Below are 22576 nucleotides of genomic sequence, written 5' to 3'. Positions count from 1 at the left end.
GTGTGTTAGTTTCTGCTTTATAACAAAGTGAATCAGTTATACATATACATATGTTCCCATATGTCTTCCCTCTTGCGTCTCCCTCCCTCCCACTCTCCCTATCCCACCCCTCCAGGCTGTCACAAAGCACCGAGCTAATATCCCTGTGCCTTGCGGCTGCTTCCCCCTAGCTATCTACCTTACTACGTTTGTTAGTGTGTATATGTCCATGACTCTCTCTCGCCCTGTCAAAGCTCACCCTTCCCCCTCCCCAAATCCTCAAGTCCGTTCTCCAGTAGGTCTGCGTCTTTATTCCTGTCTTACCCCTAGGTTCTTCATGACATTTTTTTTTTCCCCTTAAATTCCATATATATGTGTTAGCATACGGTATTTGTCTTTTTCTTTCTGACTTACTTCACTCTGTATGACAGACTCTAGGTCTATCCATCTCATTACAAATAGCTCAATTTCATTTCTTTTTAAGGCTGAGTAATATTCCATTGTATATATGTGCCACATCTTCTTTATCCATTCATCCGATGATGGGCGCTTAGGTTGTTTCCATCTCTGGGCTATTGTAAATAGAGCTGCAATGAAAACAAACAACCCAATCCAAAAATGGGCAGAAGACCTAAACAGACATTTCTCCAAAGAAGATATACAGAATGCCAACAAACACATGAAAGAATGCTCAACATCATTAATCATTAGAGAAATGCAAATCAAAACTACAATGAGATATCATCTCACACCAGTCAGAATGGCCATCATCAAAAAATCTACAAACAATAAATGCTGGAGAGGGTGCGGAGAAAAGGGAACACTCTTGCACTGCTGGTGGGAATGTGAATTGGTTCAGCCACTATGGAGAACAGTATGGAGGTTCCTTAAAAAACTACAAATAGAATTACCATATGACCCAGCAATCCCACTACTGGGCATATACCCTGAGAAAACCAAAATTCAAAAAGAGTCATATTCCAATGTTTCTATGCAGTGAGCTTTGTATCTTATTTCATTTGTACTTTGTCTTAACCCCCATTGCTGTTTTTTAAACAGTTTGTTAAACAGTTTTCTGTAGTAAGCGCTGAGGCCAAAAGTCTTGGGTTTTATGGTGGTTCTGCTTGAACTGATTAAACATGCATCACAGGAGTGGCAACTGCTGTCTTCACAAGGTATTCACAACCGAGGGGGCTGGTCCCTGTACCCGGTGTGCGCATGCCCGGCGTTGGTATCCTGAAGGGGGCCCCACTGCCGTCACCGCCCCATGGAGCTCCTGGACAGGGAACTCTCTTGCTTGCCCTTTGCTTTTTCACAGCCTCAACTTTAGACTTGGCCGGAGCACAGCCTTGACCCAGTGAGTCTGCAGTGTGGTGCAGACTCTGCTCCGTCGAACTACACTGCTTCCTTTTACCAACATTTCTTCTCAGGGTAAGCTCTTTAAGGAGACTCCCTAGTCCCACATGTAAATTGATCTGCCTTCTAGACACGTTTGAATCTGAAGTTAAACACCACTGACATTCAGGCTGGGAACCCTTCGTGTGTTTTTAGTAAGCTTCCGCAAATTTTTTTCAAACTGTAGAGGGAGGTAAATATGAGTAAATTCATCTCTGACGCCGGGGAAACGCCTTGTTACTTAACAGTAATGACAAATACCAGTAACATCCAGTTTTTTCACCTGAGTGAGAAAAAGGCAAGAAGAGAGAATTTGATACGTCTTTCATGGAAAGGATATACCTTCCCTTCCCACGTTCTGTCCCCACTAGAACTCATGTTGTAGCAGAAGATAACTTCTGGGTGAAGAAGTAGTAATTGATGCAGACCAAGAAAAGAAAAAGTGGGCAGAGTCGATATGCTGGCTTAGAAAAAGGTTTTTGGGAAGAGGGAGGAAATGGAAAAATTCTCTCAGGAGCAGGTTGAAATTAAACATTTCTCCTCACGGTGACTGGCCACTCCCGGTCCTCTGTCCCCAAAGTTCCTGCATCCATCAGAGAGGAGGAGTTGAGGGGAAAGGGAATGACTGAAGAAGAAGAAAAGCATTTTCCTATCTCTCCAGTAGAAAGATGGTCCATTTTTTCCAAAAGACTGGAATTAGTCCTTAACTGCATAACAGCAGGGTGCCTTTTGTGTACTATTGTCTGTTCCCAGATTTTATAAGGCTTTAATACCCTGGAATTTAACTTTTAAAAAGAGCTGGAGAATTCCCTGGCGGTCCAGTGGTTAGAACTTGGCTCTTTCACTGCAGTGGGCAGGGTTCGAAGCCTGGTCGGAGAACCAAGATCCCGCAAGCCGAACAGCACGGCTGGAAAAAAAAAATGATGATTGGGCTTCCCTGGTAGCCCAGTGGTTAAGAATCCGCCTGCCAGTGCAGGGGACACGGGTTCGAGCCCTGGTCCGGGAAGATCCCACATGCCACGGAGCAACTAAGCCTGTGCGCTACTACTGAGCCTGCGCTCTGCAGCCCGCAAGCCACAACTACTGAGCCCGTGTGCCACAACTACTGAAGCCCACGCGCCTAGAGCCCGTGCTCCACAACAAGAGAAGCCACCGCAATGAGAAGCCCGCGCACCGCAACGAAGAGTAGCCCCCCGCTCACCGCAACTAGAGAAAGGCTGCACGCAGCAACAAAGACCTGATGCAGCCAAAAATAAATAAGTAAAGAAAGTAAAATTTTTTAAAAAAAAGATGATTATGAGTGTTTCAGAATAAAAGTGCACCATCCACTCTGAAATCTTCCTAGAAGACCTCCACCATGTACACATGTAGAAGTCGCCTTTGTGCCCATCTCACCTTCATGTCTGTCCAGCAGAGACATTGCCCTAGGAGAGACTTTATAGCATTTGCCAACATATGTATCCCCTTCAGCTAGATAACACGCTCCATGAGAGCAAGGACTAGCTTTTTTTTTTTTTTTTAACTTTGTAGCTGACACTTGGTAAGTGTTTAGTAGGTGATTAAGTGGGCGTTGAATTACATACATTGACTGGACTCGCCACTAGGGGAAGATAAGTCATCCTATTTAGGTTCACAGCAAGCTGGTATTTTCGAAATAGAGTCCTAAACCGCTGTGTCATGAGGAAACACAAAGAAAGCAATGTGTTGCTGAAGACGGTGTATACCGTTTAGAGTTGCTAGATTTAATAAAAATACAGGACACCCAGTTAAATTTAAATCGAATTTTAATTTCAGGTAAACAATACATAATTTTTTAGTATAAGTCTGTCCCAAATATTGCATGAAACATAAACTGAAAAGTTTTTTGTTATCTGTCTGAAATTACAGATGGGCCACAAAGATGACTTCTACATGTCTCTGTGACAGAATTCATTTAGAAGATTTCAAAACTTGTTTTATACTAAAAAATTCATAATCATCTCTATGTAAAATACCAGAGTATTCAAAGCACAGTACAACAACAAACTTGTTTTAGTAATATCCCATGCAGTATTTGGGACATACACTAAAACATTATTCATCTGCTTACGTGAAAGCATAATTTTAATTTTGTATTTTTATCGGGCAACGCTGAGGATGTTAAGTTTCAAAAATACTCCTAGCCCTCCCAACACCTCCCAAACCAATATAAATAATGTTTCATACAGAAATGTATACTAGCTTCATCACACGTAACATGTTTTATTCACAATTTAAAACAATGTTTAAGGGACTTCCCTGGTGGCGCAGTAGTTATGAATCTGCCTGCCAATGCAGGGGACACGGGTTCGATCCCTGGTCCAGGAAGATCCCACATGCTGCGGAGCAACAAAGCCCGTGTGCCACAACTACCGAGCCTGCGCTCTGGAGCCTGCGAGCCGTGACTACTGAGCCCGCGTGTAGCAGCTACTGAAGCCTGCGCGCCTAGAGCCCGTGCTCTGCAACAAGAGAAGCCACCACAATGAGAAGCCCGCGCACTGCAACGAAGAGTAGCCCCCGCTAGCTGCAACTAGAGGAAATCAGCACGCAGCAACGAAGACCAAACGCAGCCTAAATAAATAAACAGTGTTTAAGACAGTCAACATTGCAAGCGTTGCAAGCCAGAAAAATGAATGCTAATCTAATTCTGTCCCAATATGAAGGCGTTGAGGGAGGCAGCTCCGTGGGGTGGGGACCTTCTGAAGAATCTGGCCAGCTACCACCTTCCACTCACTTCTCAGCTGGCTCTGTTCACATGTTCTTTCACATCACAGTTACTCACATGCTTGTCTTTCCTGCCAGACTGTGAGCAACATGAGGTGAAGGGCTATATTCGTCTTTGATTCCTCAGGCCAAATGGTGCCCAACATACCGTGAGTAGTTGCTCAAAAAAGGGATCTGTTGAATTGAAATGAATTCACTGTTTCACTTAGAGTTATTTCTTTCAGATCACTCTCCAAGAGTAGGATTACTTGGTCAAAAAGCCAGAATAGGACTTCCCTGTTGGTCCAGTGGTTAAGACTCCACCCTACCTAAGCTGGGACGAAGTGAGAGAGTGGCATGGATATATATACACTACCAGATGCAAAATAGATAGCTAGTGGGAAGCAGCCGCATAGCACAGGGACATCAGCGCGGTGCTTTGTGACCACCTAGAGGGGTGGGATAGGGAGGGTGGGAGGGAGATGCGAGAGGGAGGGGATATGGGGATACATGTATACGTATAGCTGATTCACTTTGTTGTACAGCAGAAACTAACACACCATTGTAAAGCAATTATACTCCAATAAAGATGTTAAGAAAAAAAAAAAACAGACTCCACCCTACCAATGTAGGGGGCATGGGTTCGATCCCTAGTCGGGGAACTAAGATCCCACATGCCACACAGCGTGGCAAAAAAAAAAAAAAAAAAAAAGAATATTTTTGCCAGCTGAATTACTGCCTTCCGTGTATTGGTCTGCCTTTCTTTCTTGCCCACTAGACTGCCTTCCTTCAGGGCAGGGACAGCCTTTTACTCTACCCTTTTCAGCACCTCCATGTACTGACCTCTTCCTAAGAAATCAGTAAACGTAGATGAAGAAATGAACCTCCAGGCTCCCCTCCACTGCACTCTGTGCCCGCTCAGGAAATGGATCCATCCTTTTGCTCAGACTGGAAACCCACAAGGTGTCCTTGACCCTTCCTTCCTCCTCACTCCTTATCCAATCCTTCCCCAAGTCCCATTCCTTCCACCTTCTCAGCTGCTCTTGAATCCTTCCGCTTCTGTGTCCGTCACCCCTGCCCTAGTCTACGCCGTCATCTGGCTCCCACACACCACCTCCTAACCGGTCCTGCTCCTCTCTTGTCCCTCTCCAAGTCATTCTCACAGGAGAGAGTGGCCCTCTAAAGACAATATTTGGGACCTATCAGATGCTTTCCCATTGCTCTTAGGTTAAGCCCTAGATCCTTTCCTCACCTAATGTGGCTCCTTTTTCCAGCCCGACCTTCCCGGCCTTACTCTTGTTCCTTGAGCTGTTACCCTCTGACTAGGCTATGTCCTCCTGTTATAGGCCCCTCAGCACTCCGTACTTCCACATCACCCTAGAAAGAACTCGTATAATGACCTTCCCCCTATTAGACTGCCAGCTCCCTGGAGGCGGGGACAGTGACACGTGCTCACTACAGTGACCCCAGTGCTCAACATCACACCTGGTACAGGGTGGAGCTTAATACATGTTTTTAAATGAACGAATAAATTACATGCCTTTACTTGTACTCATGAATCCACCAAATGGCCTGGAATAAAAGAAATTAGAAAATCGTGGACAAACAGGTCTGGGGAAGGGGCAGGTCTGGGTGTCTGTTACCAGTGCTCACCAGAGAGCTTCCACCATGGGGGAGCCCTGGGCCACTGGGTGGAGAGGCCCACTCATGCTATAGAGGTCAACCAGTCTCCATCTTCAGCCCCCATGGTGTTTGCACAGTGTGCCCAGGACTAGAGCAGCCATGAAAGAAGCTATGCACGGGCCCAACAGCCTGGGCTCCCTGTCACCAAGGCTGATCGTTCAACCCCACATCAGCCTAGATGGATGCTGAATCCTACACAGTAATAGCCTTCATCCACCCACGCTCCAAGCACCCACCTGGAGGGCTAGCAATTCACTTTACTGGGATTAATGCTATTTCTTACATGCCCGGCAGTGCCTTAGTCCCCATCACCATCCAAAGGTCAAAAGACTGGGTGGCATTTTAGTGTCAAAATAGCTATGCAGAAGCTACATTTCCCAGAATTTCCTTCTCTGTATTGTTGCAGGTTAGGAGCCCCCTGGGAAGCAATTTGCCGAAGATGTTTAAGACAGAGGCAAGCATCCATCATGGCATTGGGCAGCTGGGCAGATGGTTGCTGACTCGCTTGCTTGCCTTGCTGGTGTGGGACAGCAGCTGGTCAGTTCACGTTCAGCTTTCCTTCCTGACAGCATAACTGCCAAGGGTCTAATCCCTATAATAAATATCAGTATTAGTTTTCCGTTGCTACTCTAACAAATTACCACAAACAGTGGCTGAAAAGAACACAAATTTAGGGACTTCCCTGGTGGCGCAGTGGCTAAGAATCTGCCTGCCAGTGCAGGGGACATGGGTTTGATCCCTGGTCCAGGAAGATCCTACATGCCACAGAGCAACAAAGCCCATGCGCCACAGCTACTGAACCTGTGCTCTAGAGCCCACGAGCCACAACTACTGAGCCCATGTGCCACAACTACAGAAGCCCATGCGCCTAGAGCTCGTGCTTCGCAACAAAGAGTAGCCCCCCCTCGCCGCAAATACAGAAAGGCTGCGCGCAGCAATGAAGACCCAGCACAGAAAAAAATAAATAAATCAATAAATTTATTTTTTTAAAAAGAGCCCAAATTTATTATATGACTGATTTGTAAGTTCTGTGACTCAGAAGTCCAAAATGGGTCTCACTGGGCTGAAATCAAGGTGTCACCAGAGCTGTGTTCCTTTCTGAAAGGTGTAGGGGAGAATCATTTCCTTGACTTTTCCAGCTTCTAGAAGTCACCCATATTCCTTGGCTTGTGGTCCCTTCTTCCATCTTCAAATCAGTAACAACAGGTCAAGTTCTCACTTGGCATTGCTTGACCTCCTCTTCTGCCTCCCCCTTCCACATTTACGGACCCTCGTGACTACATTGGGTCTACCCAGATGATCCAATTTTAAGGTCAGCTGATAAGCAACCTCAATTCCACTTGCTACCCTAATTCCCCCTTTGCCACCTAAACTAATGCATTCACAGGTTCCAGGAATTGGGACGTGGACATCTCTTGTGGGGGGCATTATTCTGCCAAAAACAATACGTTATTCTACGTCATTCAGGGTGGTTCTGCTTCTCTGATTGAATCCTGACACATTGCCTCAGACCAAGGGTTCCATTTTATGTCAAAGCAGGTACAACAATGGGCACATGATCCTGGGATCCGGTGATCCTACTGTATGGAACATCACCTAGAAGCTACCAGTCTGATAAAACATTGGGATGGTCTGAAACACCACAGCTAAGGCACCAGCTGGCAGGTGATTGCTGAGGGATTGAGGGTTTGGTTTCTGATAGGTAGAATTCAAAGGTCTGGGAACCAAGGGATGGAAGTCTAGTGGCATCTCTCACCATCACTCCCAGGGTCCCCCTGGGGAATCTGCACTTTAGGTTTGGCTGGACTAGAGGTCTCAGTTCCCTGATGGGGGTAAGGGGGTGTTTTGCAAAAGGACATAGGACTCCACTAAACTTGAGTCTGTGGCTAAAACTTAGTTATTTTGAGCTCCTCATGCCAATAGACCAGAAGACAGAAAAAGGAGATGCTGTAAAGGCAAGCGTAATTCACCCCAATTATTATGAGGAGATAAAACTACATAATGGGACAAGAAGGAGTGGTTCTGAAACACAGGGAATTCCCTGAAGCATGTCTTCATGCTTCCATGCCAAGTCATGACTGGGAATGGACAATTAAAGTAATGGCCTGATAAGGGCACAGTCATGGGGGTACAGATCACTCAGGGATCAAGGTCTGGGTCATCCCATCAGGCAAGCAACCCAGATCAGAAGTGCTGGCTTACAGTGAGGAGAATCTCAAGTCGGTGGGAGAAGAGGGAGAAGACGAGTGTCTATTATGGCCTTAAGAACATCTTCAGAAATAGGGACTGTAGCTGTCCCTCTAATCTCCCTATTATGATGATTTTTAAAATTCTTTTTTAATCGTGACCAGCCATCACCTGGAAGAACCAGTTACAGCATAAAGTGAGTTAATGTGGGGCAAAAATTGTTCTGATGGTATAAGGGTTAACTATGGCAGATGCTACTGGTGCCTCCCCATATCTCCTTTGCATTTAATGTTTCCAAGCCTGAGGGAACTTCCAAATCTCTAGTTTCCAAAGCGCATTTTACCTGAGGATTGATGAGAGCTGACATCAAGCAGGTAGAGGCCAGAGATGCTGCTAAATATCCTACAATGCACCGGACGGTGAAGAATAAATTTTGGGATCAGCTTTTCAATTTCTGCAAAAGAGCCAGCTGAATTTGATAGGAATTGCATTGAGTCTCTAGACCAGTTTAGGGGAATAGTGCCATACTGACAATATTAAATCTTCCAATCCATGAATATGGGATAGCTTTCTGTTTATTTAGGTCACTTTTAATTTCTTTTAATATTTTTTAGTTTTCAGTGTGAAAGCCTTGTACTTCTTTGGTTACATTTATTCCTAATTGTTTTATTCTTTTTGATGCTATTGTAAATTGAATTGTTTTCTTAATTTATTTGTCACATTGTTCATTGCTAGTGTATAGAAACAAAATTATTTTTATATTTATCTTGTATCCTGTAACCTCACTGAATTTATTAGCTCTTTGTTCAGCAAGTTTTTTGTTTGTTTGGGTGGGTGGGGTTTTTTTTGTGGATTCCTTAGGATTTTCTATATTGAAGATTACATCATCTGTAAGTAGAGATAGTTTTACTTCTTCCTTTCTAATCTGGATGCCTTTTATTTGTTTTTCTTGCCTAATTGCCCCAACTAGAACCTCTAATACAATGTTGAATAGAAGTGAAAGAATGTCCTGTTCCTGACCTTAGTGAGAAAGCTTATGGTCTTTTACCATTAACTATGATGTTAGCTGTGGGGTTTTTTATAGATGCCCTTTATCAGATTGAAGAAGTTCCCTTCTATTCCTAGTTTGCTTTGTGTTTTCATCATGAACAGGTGTTACATTTTTGTCAAATGCTTCTTCTGTGTCTGCTGAGATCATCTTTTTTTTTTTTCCTTTATACTATTAAAATGGCACATCACATTGATAAGTTTTTTTGTATTAAACCAACCTGCAATCCTGGGATAAATCTCACTTGATCATGGTGTATAATCCTTTTTACATGTTGCTGGATTCAGTTTGCTAGTATTTTGTTGAGGATTTTTGCATTTATATTCATAAAGGATATTGACTTGTAGTTTTCTTCTGATGCCGTTGTCTGGTTTTGGTATCAGGGTAATGCTGGCCTCATGGAATGAGTTGGGAAAGGTTTCCTTCTCTTGTATTTTTTGGAAGAGCTTATGAAGGATTAGTGTTCATTTTTCTTTAAATGTTTTGCAAAATTCAACAGTGAAACCATGCTGATTTGAGCTTTTCTTTGTGGGAAGTTGGATTGTAATTGCCTTCTTTGGCATCTCCTAATATTGACAATTTTTAAATTATAATATTCCTTAAATATGTGTGAATTTAAAACCAAATATAATCTTCAGTTTATAGCTCTCATACAACCACAAAACCAAATCAAATTTATAAATGAATTCTAATCAAAACTGAAAAACAATAAAGTTAAAGCAAAAACATTAATTCAGTATTTAAAATAATGTTATTTTGATCAAGTTAAATTGCCACTGTCAGAATGAATCTGGTCAGAGAGAAGGTTCTTCTGAGTTCAGCATGGCTTGTCTCCCATGCACCTTATAATTAACCAATTTAGCCATTGCTTTTTTTAAAGATCAAACTACCATGAGTCTCTGATTGTACAGTATGGTTAATACCATTTGATTACATTTGGCTGGAATAGAACATATTAAGTCTGTCTCTGTTTAGGTCCCATTATCTGGAAATGATCAAAATAGTGCTAGTACATCTCAAGGAGACCCTAAACAACAGGTTTATTCTCATGATTCCAGAATATGCTTATATTGGTTTTTTAAAGATTACCACCAAAGTGAAGGCAAATTCTTAAATTTCTGGAAGCGAACTATTTGTAGGATACCCTACAAATAAACCTGTAATTTGAAAAACACTGGCTTAAAACTTTTCTTAAATGGTGTGCCTCAATCCTTTCTAAAGGGCTTCATGGGAATCCTTTGGCACTATTACCCTCAGATGATAGTTCCTCAAAGTATGGTTACACAGGGAGCTTTGTGAAGTTCTTCTGTTTGCGAATGCCTCATCTTGAACAAGGAGGAAAGGAAGGAAAAAGCAAGAATCTTGTGCTGGTCACCACAACCTGCCCCAGAAATGGTTTGGTTGTTGTTGGTTTTACTAAGCAAGATAAAGCAAATGAGCAAATACGTAGCCACTACCTCCTTTACCACAACCACCTTTGCCTTTTAATAAGTAGGACTTTGTAGTAAATGAATCATTGAGAAGGAAGCCCCACATCCGTAGAAATACCCTTAGAGAGGATGGGAAGAAGTAGGCCCTGCTTCAAAGCTGAGTTGGACCTGAAAGGAGATGGCCCTGGCCCCTCCCGCACACTCTTCTGGCTGAGTTGATTCTGACTCATCCTCTTTCACCTCTTGAACAAGCTACTGAAGACAGGGGTGGTACAGAACAGTTGGAGCTATTACCCAAGACAGATAGCTAACACTGTAGCTTCTCCTGCCCCATCACCCCAGGGAGAGGCCAGACCATGCCAGGTACAACTTTGAGGTTATGGGTAGAGTGCAGTTTGGGGACAGAGTTTGGTATCACTCCTTCCTTCTTTGTCTACTGAACCCAATAAAAATTTTGAGTATACATATGCTCAAATGATCTTTGACAAGGGTACCAAGACCATGCAATGGGGAAAGGACAGCAGTCTCTTCAACAAATGGTATTGGGAAAATTGGATATCCACATGCAAACAAATGAAGTTGGACACTTACCTTATACTATCTACTAACACAAAATGTATTAAAGACCTAATTGTAAGACCTAAAACTATAAAACTCCTAGAAGAAAACATAAGGGAAAACCTTCATGACATTGAATTTGTCAATGGTTTCTTTTTTGGGGGGGTGGATGTGACACCAAAAGCACAAGCAATCAAAACAAAAATAGACAACGCAGGTAACATAAAACTTTAAAATGGCTGCACATTAAAGAAGAAAATTAACAGAGTGAAAAGGCAACCTACAGAAAGAAGAAAATATTTGCAAATCACATATCTGTTAAGGGACTAATGTCCAGAACATATAAGGAACTCCTACAACTCAACAACAAAAAAAACAAATAACCTGATTTAAAATGGACAGAGGAGGGACTTCCCTGGTGGTCCAGTGGTTAAGACTCCACACTTCCACTGCAGGCGGCATGGGTCCAATCCCTGGTCGTGTTAGGGGAACCAGTGACTGAAACCCCCTGCTCTGGCCAGGCAAGATAGTAACCACTTGCATGAGTTATCTTACAACAGGAGGTCCTGGTAAGGAATGCAGAACTAACAAGCTACTACCAACTGGAAGAATTCAGGAAAGGTCAAAAAGATAGAGGAGACGCCAGTCCGTATGTCCCGCCAACCTCCCAGAATTCTTCTCACTGGAATCCATCTTGACTGAGTGATGTGCACACCACCGGGGAGGATCCTGAGTCAGAATGATTGGCCAGAGACAACCTGGAAACTAACCCTGTTACTGTAAAACCTGAGACTGCAAGCCACGTGGCAGAGCAGTTCTCCTGAGTTTCCTTACCCTGCTGCTCTCTGCCCGGATGCCCCTTCCCAGTAAAATCTCTTGCTTTGTCAGAACGTGTGTCTCCTCTGACAATTAATTTCTGAGTGTTAGACAAGAGCCCACTCTCAGGCCCTGAAGGGGTCCCCCTTCCTGCAACAGCTGGGGAACTAAGATTCTGCATGCCACACAGCATGGTCAAAAATAAAATAAAATTAAAATAAAATAGGACAAAGTATTAGATACTTCAACAAAGATGTACAAATGACCAATAAGAATATGAAATATGTGCAGGGCTTCCCTGGTGGTGCAGTGGTTAAGAATCTGCCTGCCAATGCAGGGGACACAGGTTTGAGCCCTGGTCCAAGAAGATCCCACATGCCGTGGAGCAACTAAGCCCATGCACCACAACTACTGAAGGCCACACACCTAGAGCCTGTGCTCCACAAGAGAAGCCACCGCAATGAGAAGCCTGCATACTGCAACAAAGAGTAGCCCCCGCATGCTGCAACTAGAAAAAACCTGTGTGCAGCAACGAAGCCAAAAATAAATAAATAAATTAATTAATTATTAAAAAAAAAGAAAGGTGCACAACATCACCGATCATTAGGGAAATGCAAATCAAAACCACAATGTGAGGGCTTCCCTGGTGGCGCAGTGGTTAAGAATCCACCTGTCAATGCAGGGGATAGGGGTTTGAGCCCTGGTCTGGGAATATCTCACATGCCGCAGAGCAACTAAACCCATGTGCCACAACTACTGAGCCTGTGTGCTGCAACTACTGAAGCCTGCGCACCTAGAGCCCGTACTCTGCAACAAGAGAATCCACCGCAATGAAAAGCCCGTGCACCGCAACGAGGAGTAGCCCCATTCACCACAACTAGAGAAAGCCCGTGCACAGCAACGAAGACCCAACACAGCCAAAAAAATAAATCAATAAAATAAATAAATTTAAAAAAAAAACCACAATGTGATATCACCTCAAAGCCATTAGGATGGCCACTATCAAAAAGAAACAAACAAAACCAGAAAACAGCAAGCGTTGGTGAGAATGTGGAGAAATTGGAACTCTGTGCACTATTTTTGGGAATGTAAAATGGTGCAGCTGCTATGGAAAACAGTATGGATGTTCCTCAAAAAATTAAAAATAGAACTACCATATGATCCAATAATCCCACTTCTGTGTATATATCCAGAAGAACTGAAAGCAGGATCTTGGAGAGAGATTAGCACAACCATGTTCATTGCAGCATTATTCACAACAGCCAAGAGGTGGAAGCAACCCAGATGTCCACTGATGAATGGATGCATAAAGAAAATGTATTGAATATTTACATATGATGCACCTCCTGCTGGAGGAGCACGTGACCATCTGTGGACTACTCTAGCCAAAAAAATAAATCCTCATCTAATCCAGCCTTAGATCCAATTACTAACTTACAGGAAGTACAGGGGACAAAGAAACTTCCTATATACAGATGCAATTAGCAAACCCCAGACTCTGATCAAGTCTCCAAGACAAGTTGTCTGGTGTCATTAATAAATCAAGCGCAAGGAAAAAGAGAGAGTTCATCTATTTTCAATTTTGACTTAAACAAGCAAACTTGAGAGAAATGGCGGCGGGGGGGAGAGTCATGACACTTATGAGAAAATTTAAATAAAAAATTAGCACGAAATGCATTTTTATAATATGAATTATTAATTTAGTTTGGATGAGATAAGGATATCATGGTTTCCTGTATTTCAAAGACAGACTAAAATGTTTATAGATGAAGTTATATGATATCTTGGATTTAATTCAAAATATTACTGGATGAATGGGAGTGAGAGGGGAGTAGAAATGCAGTGCAATGCAATCACTGTAATGTATCAATCAGAAATGAAAAGTTTATTCCCTTACCTCCTACTGTCAGCATTTTCAGGGAGAACCTTGCTGCGGACTGCTGCCTTGCCCTCAGAGAACCCCTGCCTGGGGCAGCCCACATCTAGGGTCTTGCCCATGCAGGGCTGCCTCACCTTGAGACACCTCTGAAGGACCATCCCAGCTTCTGCCTCCCTCTTCGCAGCCCTACCTCAGTCTCCTCCCTTGCATAGCGCTGATCCTGAGAGCCCTCTCACTAAGCCTCCTGCAAGCTAACCTTCATCTCAGCACCTGCTTCCCAGGGAGCTGATTCTGCAACAAGATGAAACAACTTTGGCCATGAGTTCCTGAAGCTGGGTGTGGTGGGCAGAATTCAAAGATCGTTCCCAAGATCCCCACACCTGGTGTAAACACCCTGTATGATCCCCAGCCCTGTGAGGATAATGGATTTTACTCCCATGGTTAGGTTGTATTATAGAGCACAGTTGACCTTGAGATAGGGAGATTATCCTGGTGGGCGTGACTTATGAGCCCTTTAAAAGCAGAGCGTTTTCTCTGGCTCATCATATCAGAAGAGGAAGTCAGAAATTTGAAGCACAGAGATTCAACACCCTGTTGCTGGAGGGAAAGAGCCCCATGGCAAGGAATACAGGGGGCCTGTAGCCATTGGCTGACAGTCAGCATGGAAATACGGTCCAAGTCCTCAGTCCTACAGCTCGAGGACTGGAATTCTGCCAACAAAGAAGAACAGGCTTCACGGAGGGTTTTCTCCCCCAGAGCCTCCAGACAAGAAGGCAGTCCAGCCAACACCTTGATTTCTACCTTATTATATGTTGAGCAGAACACTCGGCCATGCCTGCTTGCTGTGGTCAACAAACCTGCAGGCTTAGATATTGGGAGAATTCATCTTAAATGACCAATGGCTTAAAGGATTTGAGAACATATTTACCCTGAATGAGACGTGTTCATTTGATTTTATTAAAATCATAACCATATGGAAAATAATAGATGCATTTTGATTTTTTTTTTTTAAGAAAGAGAGGATTTGGTAAAATGAAGCATTTATCTTGCATATTTGTTTTCCTTGGAAACTATACTGAGGGTGTACCCAAAAGCTTTCTTCTGTAACTGGCCCTGTACTAGCTGGTATCTGCCTCCTGTAACTTACATCTTGATGACGATAACCATCAAGAATAAATACGTCAGCTGGACTTCCCTGGTGGCGCAGTGGTTGAGAGTCCGCCTGCCGATGCAGGGGACACGGGTTCGTGTCCCGGTCCGGGAAGATCCCACATGCCGCGGGACGGCTGGGCCCGTGAGCCACGGCCACTGAGCCTGCGCGTCTGGAGCCTGTGCTCTGCAACGGGAGAGGCCACAACAGTGAGAAGCCCGCGTACTGCAAAAAAAAAAAAAAAAGGATAAATATGTCAGCTGAAGACTGGGTCTTCCTAGTTCTGTTGCTGTCTGTCATTTCAGGGAAAGGAAGTTGAAAATAAAAAACAAGGAACATTCATTCATCCCACAAGCCTCGATTGTGTACTGTATGCCCCCTCACCATGCAGGTCTCTCCATTACCATGTTCAGGGATCATCGACTTAGACTGATTACAAATTAAGATGTATACTGCTTTTGAGTTGTCCATTCAGTTTTAAACAATTATTATGGAGAAGTGTGAATTTCTCTGATTCTTTGTTGGCCTCTTGGGCAATGGCCCGTTAACCCACTTCCTCAAACGTATACTGTCTTTTATTTTGAAAATTTCCCCTTGACTAAGCATGCAGTTATCTAGCTATACTTCCTCTAACGCAGGGAAGCTTATTTTTTCAAGTGTGGATCTCAGGCAAAAACTCAAATGCCATAAGAACAAATAACTTACTGAGTTCCCTGTTCTCGAGCATGGGAATGGCTAATTCAGAGTCACTCTCAAGCACTTCTTTCTGATGGGGCACAACATTGAGTTTTGCAATTAGGCACCAAATTGTGTGTCAGACGGATAAGAACTTCAGGGTCCAGCAAACTGGTTCAGATCCCACCTACTGGCTGGATGAACTTGGGCAAACAGCTTCACCTCTGCCTGAAACACAAGAAGTGCTCAGTATGTATGAGCGATCGTTAATTACAACACAGGTATAACATAATACATCAGACAGTAATAAACAGAGATTTGGCAGGTCACACCATGTCACATGGATGCGCTAAGATAAACAGTTACTGAGCGAAGCAGTGATGGATGTACAGTCTTTAGGACAATTTATGGGTTGCAGGACCATCTAGAAGATCCTGGAATCATGTGCCTCAGGCACAGTATCTCTTTCTTAAAAAGTCTTCTGGGAATTCCCCGGCAGTCCAGGGGTTAAGACTCCATGCTTCCACTGCAGGGGGGCTCGGGTTCAATCCCCGGTCAGGGAACTAAGATCCCACATGCCGCACGATGCTGCCAAAAAAAAATTTTTAAGTCTTGTTATAAAATAAGATATGCTTATGCTGATTTGAAACCAAATCAAACTTCCTGCCCCCTCAGTCTTCCCCTTCACAGTAAATGGCAACTCCCTTCTTTCATTTTTTTGAAGCCAAAAAGCTTGTGCCACTCTTGACTCCTGTCTCACATTCTATCTGTTGGGAAATCCCACCAAAACATCTCAGTCTGACTACTTTTACCCACTCCGCGGCTACCACCTGGTCTAAGCCACCATTATCTCCTGGTAGATGATTGCATTGCTTCCTAGTTGACCTTCCTTCCTCCTTCAGCCCTTTCCCCTATTCAATCATTTTAGGTGACCATTCAGCATTGTAAGCCAACCACACTACCCATGGACTCCAAACCCTCCCATGGCTCCCTTCTTAAAGCAAAGTCCCAAATCCTTCCAATGATCTATGGAGCACCTCATCACCCCTGTGGCTTCATCTCCCCCTTTGCTCCCTTCTCTCCAGCCACATTGGCCTCCACTGCTCCTCAGGCACACTGGGCATGTTCCTGCCTCAGGACCTTTGCACTTGCCAATTGCTCTGCCTAGCATGCACTTCTCCCATGCTTATCCCCATGGCTCACACGTTCACTTCAGGCGTTTTTTTTTTTTAATAAATTTTTTTAATTTATTTTTTGACTTTTGGCTGCGTTGGCTCTTCGTTGCTGCGCGCCAGCCTTCTCTAGTTGCAGCGAGCGGAGGGCTACTCTTTATTGTAGTGCCCAGGCTTCTCATTGTGGTGGCTTCTCCTGTTGCAGAGCACAGGCTCTAGGTGCACGGGCTTCAGTAGTTGTGGCCCACAGGCTCAGTAGTTGTGGCGCATGGGCTTAGTTGCTCCATGGCATGTGGGATCTTCCCGGACCAGGGCTTGAACCTCTGTCCCCTGCATTGGCAGGCGGATTCTTAAGTACTGTGCCACCAGGGAAGCCCTTCACTTCAGGTTTTGACTTAAATGTTATTTTTTCAGGGAGGCCTGTTCTGCTCAATCTACTTTAAATTGCACCCCCGCCCACACACACACACACATTTCCTAACCCCCTTCCCTGATTTATTTTTCTCTTTAGGAAAAAAAGATTATCTTATATCTCTTAAATATTTTCTGTGTCCCCCACTAGAATGTAAGTGGGATAGAATTTTTGGTTTTTTTCTTTTAATCTCTTTTGATCACTGCAGTATCCCCGATCTTAGAAATTACCTGGCACATCTACACAGTAGATGCTTACTAATAATTTACGGTTAAGTGATGAATGAACAGATGAATGATCTATTCACTAAATTACAAAGTGTTAAGAGAAGCTAAAAGTGTTAAGCCCTATTTGTTGACTTTACTTGGAGGGACACATAGGAAGGGAAATCAGACTGGGAGAAATAAAACCTTCTTTACAGAGATTTCAGTTTACTCCACGCCTTTGAAAACTCAAGCAAACACAGGCAGCCACGGCCACAGTCATTCTCCAGGTATCATCACTTTGACAAGAATGTTAGGTCAAACCCTTAATGAGCTCACATGATTAAAAATTAAAATTTGACTTTCCAATATGGGTGTTGTGGACTGAGTGTGTCTCCCCAAAATTCATACATTGAAACCTTACCCCTCATTATGGTATTAGGAGGTGGAGGTTTGGGGAGGTGATTAGGATTAGATGAGGTCACGAGGGTGGAGCTCTCATGAATGGGATTGGTGCCCCTATAAAGGTCACCAGAGAGCTTGCTTCCCCTCTTTGCTCTCCTCCAGGTAAGGACACAAGAAGAAGTCGGCAGTGTGCAACCCGGAAGAGGGCTTCCACCAAAACTCAACCCTGCTTATATCCTGATCTCGGACTTCCAGCCTCCAGAACTGTGAGAAATAAATTTCTGTTTATAAGCTACCCAGTCTATGGTGTTTTGGGTATATCAGCCCAAACTGACTAAGACACTGGGTGAAACTCTTTTTTTCAAGTGAATGTCTCAAGAAGAAAAATGATAAAAGAAATTTAAAGGAAGTTAGCCAAGTAGCCTAGCTTTTCATCTGCTACGGGCTGAATTGTGTCTCTCTCCGTCCCCTAAAAATTAAGATGTTGAGGCCCTAACACCAAGTACCTCAGAATGTGACTGTATTTGGAGACAGAGCCTTTGAAGAGGTAATTCTGATAAAATAAGGTCATTAGGGTAGAACTTAATCCCATAGGACTGCTGTCTTTATGAGAAGAAGAGATTAGGACACATCTAAAAACTATCTTCACAGAAACATCTAGAATAATGTTTGACCAAATATCTGGGTGCTATAGCCAAGCCAGGTTGACCCATAGAATGAGCCATTATGTTATGCTTGATAAAATTTTGAATAGTTGATTGATTCATTAAAATGAGTTCAATTGGCTTAGTTTAAACTATTGTCACTGAAAGCAAAAACACTACTTTAAAATACTTTCAAATTTCAGGGTTTTAAAAAAATAGATATCCATATTTTCTCTAACACTAATTGTACTTAAGGTGTTTTTAAGAGTTAAACAAAAATGAGCAAATATTCTGGACTGCAGTAGTGGTTGTACAACTCTATAAAATTACTAAGAATTATTGAATTATACACTTAAGATGGATGTTTTATGGTATATAAATTATACCTTAAAACCTATTTTTTTAAAAATTAACTGGGCAATAAATGAACTGTTAGTCATAAAGCATTTCTATTTCATGAAAAAACATCCAAACAAGAGAATTCCAAGGCTGCAACAAAACTAGACTCCATAGTATTTCAACATAATTAAGATAAAGTCTGGGGACACTTGAAATATAGTACCATGAAGAAAATTCTGACAGGCATAGAAAATAATCATTTTAAAAAAACCCTTTTTTTCTGTTTACAAAGGAAACAAGTTTTTTTTTGTTATAAATTTGTATGACACTGAAAATGTCCACTGCTTTGGGATAAGGGGACTAAAAAGCATCTTTTGGATTTAACCACAAAGAAGTCATGGGTCTCCTGGAAGAGGTTGGGTCTCCCTTCATGCTAGAAGGACATTCACACTGGGCTCCCAGCAGTGTCTGGAGGAAGGAGCTTCCTTCCTGTCTCCTCTGGCAAAACCTTCCAGAAGACTCGGACACTATTGCTCACCTGGCCCCTTGTTTTCTTTCTTTTTTTTTTTCCATCCTACTGAAATTTCCCACCCTCACGGCACGACTGTGTCTTCCCAGCCTTTTGACATGTGTCAAATGAGACTCAATTGACCAAGGCCACTGCCTGCTCAACTGACCTTCTGAAGGGCCCTGGACTATGTGAGGACACAGACACAGATACCCAGTCACACCTACTGATTCACATGAGGCTCAGGGACCCACCTGTACAAACTCCACTCCCAGATGGCAGCTCCTGGAAGGGAGACGAACTGGAGGAAGAGAAAGCACTGCCCCTTTGAGACATGCTCCATGAATGCAGAGGTCTGGCTGGTGGGCCAGAGTGCCAGAGAGGGTGGCAGATCCCAGAGATTGTGAGGTGCCTTCCTGACCACCCCTTGGGCCAACCTCCCAATCACCTGCTCCCCTCAGTGCCCAGGAGCCATGGGAAGATCAAGGCAGCACCAAGAGAAGCATGGGATCGTCTCTGCAAGGCCTGGCCGGCGGATGTCAGCAGTACAGTGTGGGGGAGGACTTGAAGGGAGGGCCAACAGCACACAGTAGGGCTCCTCACAGCAGGCACAGCTCTGATGATATATGTGAGCCCTCATTCTCTGCCTCCCCATCTTGTCTGCCCTTTTTGCCCCATCCAGGAGCCCTAGAAGGAATGGCTAGGGAAAAGGAACACTTGAAAAGCCTAGACTCCCAGCAACATGAGCCATGGATTGCTAAGATTCCAGATTTGCTATAAAGGTGACACAATGGACACACACACACACACACACACACAACACACACTGTGTTGAGCCTGGGACATTCCAGAGATGCTGGTATATGGGAAAGTGATTTGTTTTCATATATTTATCATTTATCCAGCCACTTTAGCAAGCTAATAGATACTAGTAAAGCTTTTAACTGAGTCTCTTTGAGTGTTCCAGAACAGCTATTCTCAAAGTATAGTCCAGAAACCCTTTCAGGAGGTCCGCAAGGTCAAAACTATTTTCATAATGATAACCAAGAGGTTATTTGCTTTTTTCACTCATTCTCACATGGATGTGAAGTGGAATTTCCCGCTGACTGCATTACGCATGACAGGGCACCTGCTGAGTGCAGAGCAGACATAAGGACCCAGCTGCCTTCCAGCAGGCCTGAGGTTAAAGAGATCTGTGAATCTACAAAAGAGTAGCGCTCTTCTTACCAGATGCTTTTTGTTTGGGAAAATAGAATCATTCTTCTTAAGAATTTGTTGCATTAACACGTAATTGGTTTTTTTTACTTCTGAATGGATAAGTAAAAATTTTAAAGGTTTTTTCTCAGTCTTAATTTCTAATATGGTAAATATATATATATCCCACATTTTTAAAAAGTCATTTTGTAAATTTTAAGAGGGTAAATGTTAAGAAGGTAAAGGGGTTCTGAGGCCAAAAGGAGAACTGCTGTTCTAGAAAAAGTATTATACTACATGCAAATAGTGGTGATTTTGTATTCTTATTTCTAGCAATTATACGTCTTTTTTAGTTTTTATCTTACTTTGTTAACCAGAACCTCCAGAACCATGATAAATAATGGCCATGAGAGAGTGGGGAGCTAATTCCATTCCTGGATGAAATGAAAAGCCTCCTAATGTTTCCCAAAACCTGGTAGTATTTTCCAAGCCAGGTCCTGTTCTGGGAAATGTTGACAGGAGCTCTAAAAGAACAACAGTTTGGTATGCACTGCTCTGGTGTTTTGGAATTGTTTCAAGGGAAAGGTTTTTCTTTTGGTATATAAAAAAAAAAAAAGGAGCCTTTGATTGCCAGTTACTGTGTGATTTTGAGCAAATCTTTATACCTACCTGAACCTCGGTATTTCTCCTTTGTAAATGTGGCTATTGGACTGAATCGCTGCTTCTAAACGACGGTTGGTTGACATTAAAATCATCTGTGAGGGCTTCCCTGGTGGCGCAGTGGTTGAGAGTCCGCCTGCCGATGCAGGGGACACGGGTTCGTGCCCCGGTCCGGGAAGATCCCACACGCCGCGGAGCGGCTGGGCCCGTGAGCCATGGCCGCTGAGCCTGCGCGTCCGGAGCCTGTGCTCCGCAACGGGAGAGGCCACAACACTGAGAGGCCCGCGTACCGCAAAAAAAAAAAAAAATCATCTGTGAAACAACAAGGGAAAGCTTTCTTCATAGAAGAATTCCAGACAATAAAGGCAAAATGAGTGAAAGAATCATACAATTAGCATTTTGCAACACCCAGTGGCGTAGCTGACTCAAGAAAGGAACACCAATGCTTGTTAAAACCATTCAGTGAAAAGTTGGGGAGTGGAATATTTGCACGGTGACAACATACTACTCCACTGACTGCTTGCTAATTGCAATGGCACAAATGGATCTTTACAGTGGACAGATCTGGCTTGTCATGCCTTAACTGAGTGGTCATTAAAATTGAGACACACAGACATTATGGGAGCACTAATGTGATATATGTGTGAAATATTCTTGCCAAAATGTTAAACTTGAACCTAAGTGAGCCTTTAGACGAGAAGCAGACCCCAAATGTTTTGGGGCATAAAACTCATAGAATCTTGGGAGTCCCTTTTTGAGAAAAAGAATACAAAATTTGGTGCAAAAGTGAACAGCTGTGTAGAATGAGAAAATAAAATTACAATTTACAAATCTCAAAAAGGAATCAAATATCTTGGACATCACAAAACCTAGGAAAATAACACAGTATTTGTATTAATTCACTGCCTGAGACATCTCTGGAATACTTTCCCCCTCTGTTTTGCCTGCATGCACTTTGATCTATTCTGTAATATTTTCTGCAGAAGAGGGGTTCTCATCCTGGCTGTACAGTCAAGGTGTGGGTGTTCACCACCCACCGCAACTGACTCAAGAGACTTTGGGTACAATCCCGGGCATTGCTAGTGTTTAAACAGACCCAGGTATTTCTAAAGTGCAGCCAGAACTGAGAGCACTGAGCTGGGCCGTCTCTTGGCCTCCCACACCCCCAGTTATGACTTGTTCTAACTCACACGAAAGGATGGCAAACAGAAGCTTGGCAAGAGACAGGAAACCACAACTTCAGGGCAAAACTCAGCTCTGTGACACAGAAAACCCACATTTGAGCAAAAGAGACTAAGAGCGTTGAGAGCATCTGGGCTGTGTTGTCCTCCCTCCCCATCACCTCCATGCGTCAGAGACTCTGTCACAAAGAGCTGGTCTTGAAGCATAAACAGAGCCCATGGATAATGGGCCCGCAGAGGTTACACAGCATGACTCTGGGAGGCACACTGGTAGAATGTGTGACCCCCCCCAAGTTGACCTTCTGTACCCCGCAACTGTCCCTCCCCATCCCCCTCC

The sequence above is a fragment of the Monodon monoceros genome, unplaced genomic scaffold (genome assembly GCF_005190385.1).
Source record: "Monodon monoceros isolate NGI ecotype Baffin Bay Population unplaced genomic scaffold, NGI_Narwhal_1 Super_Scaffold_11, whole genome shotgun sequence".
In the NCBI taxonomy this organism is placed as follows: Eukaryota; Metazoa; Chordata; class Mammalia; order Artiodactyla; family Monodontidae; genus Monodon; species Monodon monoceros.
Note: the sequence above shows the minus strand (reverse complement) of the source record.